Genomic DNA, 9,170 nt, shown 5'->3' on the forward strand with positions numbered 1-9,170 from the left:
CTATGTATAGGAATGATGATTTATTCATAATTAAAGAGAAGGAAATAAAAAGGGCAAACAAATCCCATCATACAATATTCGCTTTGATTCACACTCATATAATGTGCTATTGTTGCCTCCTCAGATCTAGAAATGAAAAAGTTATGTTGCAGCTTAAAGAAAGTGGTTCTTTACCCTAGCATCATGATAACTAGTTTATGTTTGTTCAGGGTAATGACTAGCTAGCTCTAAATTAACTATTCAGTCAGAAAAATATATTTTGCATATTTTCGGTCTTTCTCATGAAATCTTGTACATCGAACAGTTTTACAAGAATAAGTCAGTGGCATTAAAATGTTGAAGCTCCTTAGTCAGGTTCGTTCAGGTGAGTGCCTTACCTGATACAATAATTAGCACTAAGAGTTATGTATAAGAAGTTATTGTTGAATCTATATTCCATTAAATCATCTAGGTGCTTGTTCATGGTGCTTTGATTTCTATTAAGCTTCATGCACTAACCAATGCAACCAAAAGTCTGAACTATTGAAAAGGGCTAGGCAATCCACATATAAACTTTCACACCCCTCTCACGTGGAGAGACTTAGAGGTATGAATCAAGAGGCCTATACGTGGATACAAAGGGGGCAACATCAATTTTTAGATAAATTGCGAAAGTCAGGACTTGAACTCAAGACCTTGGCTCTGATACCATGTTAAACTTCATGCACTAGCCAACACAACCAAAAGTCTGAACTAATGGAAAGGACTAGACAATCCACATATACACTTCAACAATTTCAAATAATTTTATGTGACCATTATGTTGAATAAAGGACGAGAAAGCTAACTTGGTCAACCTTGGTCTCAAGCTCAGAGCAATGTCCCTTTTTAGGAGTGTTATTCTTTTTTGACTTTGCACATCTTCAAGGTGCTATTTCTTGTGGGGTAGGGGGGGGTCTTCATGCTTTAGATCAGGTTATTTTGGCACATGATAACAGTTAGATTGTAGCATGGTTTCATGTGTGAGCGGTTAAGAGTTGAGAGTAGTGCCTACATAATGCAACTTTTTTGTGCAACTATTATACTTATAGATCACTACCCAGGGAGTCTCATGTTTCTTAAGAAGATTATTGTTATATAAAAGGTCTAATAAATTTAGAGATTGCATATCCAATGGTCATTATCTACAAACACGATCATCCAAATAATACTTAGGTGATATATGGCCTGATTCATTTTTTAAGGTTAACTTTGACCATATATTAGAGCCAAAATATATGACATGCATGTTACACAAGCATATCACCAAATTCGTACGTGAAAGAAGCTTTCAATGATATATTTTTCACATTATACATCTCATATACCATTACTTTTATCAATAGTCAAAGGCAGTCTCGGAAAGAACACTAGGCCCTATATATATGGATGGAGGGAGTATATCTTATTATTATTTTTTCGCATGCAATCAGGGAGAGTCAAATATCTTCATGTTCTTCTTGATGAAATATAAGGGGAAACGACGAGTGGAATAAGGAGCTTGGCCTGATTTCTCCCATTCCGTTCGACATCGATTGTGGCACCAACAAGGATTCAAGGGCTTTTTGCGTCGCAGATCTGGGTGACCGGAGTGTGTGGTGCTGGATCTTAGTGTCAGTAACAACCATAGATTGAATCCATAGTTCAATGCAGCTCAACACGACAACTACAAACTGACCCAAATGTTGTCTTATCTTGACAAATACCTTGGAGGTGCCTATGTAGAGTCACTTGTGGAAAATTTGTTGAGGTAGCTAGCTGGAAATTAGGAGTTTGATGGTCAATGTTTATGATGTCACAAACCATTCAAATCCTCTTGTCATGTATCAATCTGAACCCTGATCCCCTTTGGTTTCCCATCACTCTCACACACCTGCATGCTAGATTTTGGTGATTCATTCACAAACATGCGAGTATATGTGGATTGGTCATTGATTTTGTCATAATGTTTTTTTGCATCCTTTATCCCCCAGTCTGTTATTGTGTGCAGCTACAGAAGCAAGTCTCATGTTCCATGGTCTGGTATCAGTACTCCATCTAGTGTCTTCCTTATGTGTATGCTTATTTAGTGCCGGGCCTAGGCCATGGCAAAAGGTGTGGTGGCCTAGTACCCATCTCAAATAAGGGCCCAATGCACCTACATACCTAAATAAACTACAAAACATGTTTTACATAACATAACATCAACAAGTGTGTAGGGGGCCCTTGCCCCCCACCCCGCGCATTTCACCATGTTGTATTTACTCAATAGTTGTTTATGGTTGCATACATATATCTTGCAATCATCATTTGTATCATATAATCACATATAAATAGGGAAACCAAGTCACTGAAGAAGTCGTCGCAAAATTTGTGGAGCTATTTCAGGGCCAGCTTCCCCTACCGTTATCGCATGCTCCACGCCCCTGGCGACGACCGTTGAAGAGGTTCCGATCGATCACGGTGGTGCAGATGGCTTGGACCATGAGGTGTCTGAGTAGGTGGACTTCACGACTGCGGTCTGAAGCGTCAAATTGCTGCGTGATTTTTGAGCTTGTTTAGCTTGCTATGTTAGTCCAGATTTTTTGTTTGCCAGTGTGTGCCGGTGCTCCATGTTGGATGCCCATGTTTAGCTGTGTCAGTGTGTGGGTGGGTGTTGGTTGCCCTCTACCCACCATCATGTATTGCACCCTGATGATCTGCTACTGCTATGATATGTGTCTGTTTCCTTTGCTACCCTTGCGTTTGTTCTACACGCTATCCACGACATCTCGCCGCTTTCCCAGGATCAACTGCTATGAGGTAAGGCTGCGGCGTGTGGGTGACTGCTTCTTGATGACAACAGTTAGTCGATGATGGATCGCGGCCTAAACATTATTAGTTGGAATTAAGAGGGTTGAACTGCAACAAATCATAGAGCAATAGTGCACGAGGCCATCGTCGCCTCCCCTTGTAACCTCGTGTGCATCCAAGAATCCAAGATGGTTGTGCTTGACGCTGCCTCTGTAGCCTACCTTGGGGTTTTAGGTTGCTGAAGAATTTTTCCACTCTACCTGCTGTGGGCACTAGGGGTGGCATCATCCTGCTCTAGAAGGGTGACAATGTCGACGTGTCACACATCACCTTGGGATAGTTCCACCTCTCGGCCCGATCAAGCTCTTAGATTTCGAGGTCGCTTTGTAGCTTACCATTGTATATGGGCTAACAAATAGCAACCGTAAGGACAATTTCTTCACATAATTAGTGGGTAGAAGCCGGCGGCAGGGCACTTATGGCTGGTGAACGGTTGATACGTCTCCGTCGTATCTATAATTTTGATTGTTTCATGCCAATATTCTACAACTTCCATATAATTTTGGCAACTTTTTATATTATTTTTGGGACTAACATATTGATCCAGTGCCCAGTGCCAGTTCCGGTTTGTTGCATATTTTATGTTTCGCAGAATACCCATATCAAACGAAGTCCAAACGCGATAAAATTTTACGGAGAATTATTTTGAAATATATGTGATTTTTGGGAATCAGAATTAACGCGAAACGATGCCCGAGGGTCCCACAAGCTCAAGGGGCGAGCGCCTACCCTAGGCACGGCCAGGAGGCTTGTGGGGACCCTGTAAGGCGGTTGGTGCCCTTCTTTCGCCGCAAGAACGATAATATCCAGATAAAAATTGTGTTAAAATTTCAGCCCAGTCGGAGTTACGGATATCCAGGAATTTAAGAAACCGTGAAAGGCCAGAAAACAGAGCGCATAAACAGAAGGAAACACACACACACACACACACACACACACACAGACAGAGAGAGAGAGAGATCCAATCTCAAAGGGGCTCCCGCCCCCTCTGCCGCCATGGAGGCCAAGGAACGCCGCCCGGGCCATCATCGTGACGACGATCTACACCAACAACTTCGCCGCCGTCATCACCAACTCTATCCCCCTCTATGAAGCAGTGTAACACCTGTTCTACCCGCTGTAATCTCTACTTAAACATGGTGCTTGATTTCTACTACGCAACTTTATTCTTGTAGACACGTGTTGGGCCTCCAAGCGCAGAGTTTTGTAGGACAATAGCAATTTTCCCTCAAGTGGATGACCTAAGGTTTATCAATCCATGAGAGGTGTAAGATGAAGATGGTCTCTCTCAAACAACCCTGCAACCAAATACAAGAAATCTCTTGTGTCCCCAACACACCCAATACAATGGTAAATTGTATAGGTGCACTAGTTCGGCGAAGAGATGGTGATAAAAGTGTAATATGGATGGTAGAAATATATTTTTATAATCTGAATAAATAAAAACAGTAAGGTAGCAAATAGTAAACGGGCACAAAAACGGTATTGTAATGCTTAAAAACAAGGCCTAGGGTCCGTACTTTCACTATAGTGCAATCTCTCAACGGTGCTAATATAATTGGATCATATAACCGCCCCTCAGTGTGCAACGAAGAATCACTCCAAAGTTCCTATCTAGCGGAGAACATAAGACGAAATTTTTTGTAGGGTATGAAACCACCTCAAAGCTATTCTTTCCGATCAATCTATCCTAGAGTTCGTACTAAAATAACACGAAGCTATTCTTTCCGATCGATCTAACCAAGAGTTCGTACTAAAATAACACCAAAGCAAATTCAGATTCATAATATTCAATCCAACACAAAGAACTTCAAAGAGTGCCCCAAGATTTCTACCAGAGAAACAAAGACAAGAACGTGCATCAACCCCTATGCATAGATTACCCCAATGTCACCTCGGGAATCCGCGAGTTGAGTGCCAAAACATATATCAAGTGAATCAATACCATACCCCATTGTCACCACGAGTATTCAATTGCAAGACATATATCAACTGTTCTCAAATCCATAAAAGTATTCAATTCGATAACAACGAAATCTCAAAGGGAAAAACTCAATTCATCACAACAAGATAGAGAGGGGAAAACACCATATGATCCGACTGTATTAACAAAGCCCGCGATACATCAAGATCGTGACATCTCAAGAACACGAGAGAGATAGAGATTAAACACATTGCTACTGGTACAAACCCTCAGCCCCGAGGGTGGACTACTCCCTCCTCATCGTGGTGGCCGCTTGGATGATGAAGATGGCCACCGTGGATGATTTCCCCCTCCGGCAGGGTGCCAGAACGGGGTCTAGATTGGTTTTCGGTGGCTACAGAGGCCTGCGGAAGCGGAACTTCTGATATAGGTTAACCCCGAGGATTTCTGGAAATTTTGGGAATTTATAGGGTAAAGAGGGGGTGCGGGAGGCCACCGAGGTGGGCACAACCCACCTGGGCGAGCCCGGGCCCCCAGGCGCGCCCTGGTGGGTTGTGCCCCCCTCGGGGTAACCCCAGGTGCTTCTCTGGCCCATCCTAGGTGTTCTGGTCCATAAAAAATCTCCAAAAAGTTTCACGGTGTTTGGACTCCGTTTGATATTGAATTCCTGCGATGTAAAAAACAAGCAAAAAACAGCAACTGGCACTGGGCACTGGGTCAATAGGTTAGTCCGAAAAAATGATATAAAGTTTCTATAAAATGATTGTAAAACATCCAAGAATGATAATGTAACGACATGAATACTTCATAAATTATAGATACATTGGAGACGTATCAGTGCTCAACGCTATATATTATTATCCAATGATATGTGGATATCCTATGATGTTTGAGTAGATCCGTTTTTTCCTATGGGTTGGTTGATGATCGTGATTGATTTGAGCTGTATGTTTTATTATTGGTCCTGTCCTATGGTGCTCTCCGTGTCACGCAAGCGTGTGGGATCCCCGCTATAGAGTGTTGCAATATGTTCATGATTCACTTATGGTGGGTTGCGTGAGTGACTGAAACACAAACCCAAGTAAGTGGGTTGTTGCGTATGGGAGTAAAGAGGACTTGATACTTTAATGCCATGGTTGGGTTTTACCTTAATGATCTTTAGTAGTTGCGGATGCTTGCTAGAGTTCCAATTATAAGTGCATATGATCCAAATAAAGAAAGTATGTTAGCTTATGCCTCTCCCTCATATAAAATTGCAATAATGATTACCGGTCTAGTTATCGATTGCCTAGGGACAAATAACTTTCTCGTGCGACAAAAATCTCAAAACTAACTTAATTGTTTCTTTATCTAAACGGCCCCTAGCTTTTATTTACGTGTTCTTTATTATCTTGCAAACCTATCCTATCAGACCTACAAAGTACTTCTAGTTTCATACTTGTTCTAGGTAAAGCGAACGTTAAGCGTGCATAGAGTTGTATCGGTGGTCGATAGAATTTGAAGGGAATATAAATTCTACCTTTAGCTCCTCGTTGGGTTCGACACTCTTACTTATCGAGAAAGGCTACAATTGATCCCCTATACTTGTGGGTTATCAAGACCTTTTTCTGGCGCCGTTGCCGGGGAGCAATAGCGTAAGGTGAATATTCTCGTGTGTGCTTGTTTGCTTTATCACTAAGTAGTTTTTATTTTCTATTCTAAGTTGTTCTCTATCTTTAGTTATGTATATGGAACATGAAATACCAAAAAAATAGGTGTACTTGCTACTCATGGAGATGGGGAACCTCCTAAAACCCTCGATGCTCATTATGTGAAAAATATTAAACACTACTTTGATAATCCTGAGAGAACGCCATTCAACTTGATAATGGGTGACACGTTGGATCAACGTGAATACTTTAGGGATTATCACTTGACTCAAAAAGGGAAACTCTTATGAGTTCAAATTGAAATGTTGCATTGGTACGCTTGGAATTTATGCTTGATATATGATTATACTTGTTGCTCTAGGGTGAAGGCTCCACACCTTCCCTTTTCATGTAAATTTAGTGACAATGAAACCTTGGCTTCTTATGCTAATGGTATATACGATTACCATGATGTGGAACAAATAGAAGAATTTTATGCTTTTAAGGGTGCTTATGAAATTGAATCTTTGTTTGAAAAGTATGAAGATTTTGATGATGCCGTTTACAGACCTGAAAATTATGCTATACTTAAATATTGCTATGAGAATTATGAATATAATGCTGATATTAATGAGTTCATTAAGAAAGTCTCCACTGTACAAGAAGAGACTAATATTTTGCAGGAAACTATGGAAGAAGAAATTAATGACATTGTGATCTCATTAGATGAAAAACATGACGAGGAGAGCGAAGAACAAAATGAGGAAGGCGAATTATCTACCCGTGCCCACCTTCTAATGAGAGTAACTCTTCAACTCATACATTGTTTAATTTCCCTTCGTGCTTATCGAAGGATGAATGCTATGATGATTGGTATCACTACAAAAAAAGACACATCCATGACATTTTGGGCCGAACGAAATTTTTTCTGTCATGCTTATGACACTTCTATGACGATAATTGTGACAAAAACCGATATCATCATAGATGTGGTGGGCTCCTATTTCTATGACAAAAAATCATGACAGAAAATGGGCTTTTCGTCCTGGGCAGGCCGGAGACGCACTTGCATGACATTCTTTGGGCCGTCCATGATGGAAAAAATCATGGTAGAAGCGAGGGCGAGGAAAATTTCGGGGAGTTCCTGTCGGATTTCGGGTTCCGGCAAAACCCTTAAGGTTCGAACACTGGGGTGTGCGCGAAGATCTCCCCCTCACCGATCACGCCCTCACACGCTTCAGGAACTCACGAACTAGCTCGCCGAACCCAAAGAACACGAAGACACAAGATTTATACTGGTTCGGGCCACCGTTATGGTGTAATACCCTACTCCAGTGTGGTGGTGGTGGATTGCCTCTTGGGCTGAGGATGAACAGTACAAGGGGAAGAACAGCCTCCTGAGGAGAGGTGTTCTTGTGCTTGGTGAGCGGTGTATGGATGAGGATCGCTCCAGATGAGTTCTGGTAGATGAAGATCCAATCCCCTCTACTGTGGTGGCTAGCCCTATTTATAGAGGCCTTGGTCCTCTTCCCAAATATTGAGTGGAAGGGAGCCAACAACGGCCAATTTGAAAGGGGACAGCTAGTGTAACTTATCCTGACAGAAGTAGTCTTCGCCTGCCAAAGGCTCTGGTGGTGACGCCATCTTGGGCTCCACGATGACCTCCGTCTTGCCGTCCTGCTGGTCTTGGTCTCGTTGCACTGATATGGAAACCTTTGCTTGACGCCTCGGTACTCCTCGCTTGCGCTTGCCTCCTTAGCACCAAAGAGGAAGCAAGGACACTGCGCGCGCTGGCGCCCGCCTGGCCTTGGTCGTCATGGCTCACGTCATTGGAACCTTGCGAGATTTGCCCTGCCTTGATCTCTCCGCCCCTCGCGAGCCAGCCTGGGGAGGCCGCTCCCGAGGAGGTCTTGCGTCGTCCGCCTCGCGAGGCTTGGCCCCTCGCGAGGGTCTTGAATGCTTGTTGGTGAAGATGGGCCGTACGGGCCCGCTTGCAGAGCCACACCGTGGGCCGCAGGCAGGCAAGTCTGGGGACCCCCATTCCTAGAACGCCGACAGTAGCCCCCGGGCCCAAGGCGCGCTCGGACTTGGCTTCGAGGCGAAGCCAAAGGCCAAGTGCAGAGCACCGCGGGCCCCAACAGCCCGCAGCCTTGGTCGACGCATGGCGGTTGATTGGATGTGGGTGTATCCGCTTCCCCATGCTGCCTTGATACCCGCCTGGCTAGGCGGCCACCGCGGTCTACACGGTTTCCTTCCCATCATTGCGGTGCACTCCCCCAATTCTTCCGCTTCTTCGAAGCTCAGCCCCTTCTCCCAATCCGATCTGAGCTCAGTCCTCCCACCGCCATGGCGCCGGATCAAACGGAGAAAGGGAAGGAGCCCCTGTCCTCCGCCGAACTACGTCCGACCATTGAGCCCGCCGTTGGCAGGTCACTGGTGCTCAACCAAGAAGCCGTGGACAAGGTGCGCCCCATGCTTGCCTCCAGCTTCAATGAGTGGGGAAGAACGGTGGCCTGGCCTGCATCTCAAGCTCGTGTCGACAAGACGACCACCGAGGTCCCATTCTTCATCGACGCCCTCTGTGCTGGCCTGGTTCCTCCTTTTTCCGCCTTCTTCAACGCAGTGCTTGCCCATTATCAGATCCACATGCTGCACCTTGAGCCCCAATCCGTGACCCTTCTTGCCGTCTTCGCCTTTGTTTGCGAGGCCATGGTGGGCATTGCTCCTTCCGTGGCTCTTCTCCGCCACTTCTTCTTGTTGCACCTGAT

The sequence above is a fragment of the Triticum aestivum genome, chromosome 5D, assembly GCF_018294505.1.
Source record: "Triticum aestivum cultivar Chinese Spring chromosome 5D, IWGSC CS RefSeq v2.1, whole genome shotgun sequence".
In the NCBI taxonomy this organism is placed as follows: domain Eukaryota; kingdom Viridiplantae; phylum Streptophyta; class Magnoliopsida; order Poales; family Poaceae; genus Triticum; species Triticum aestivum.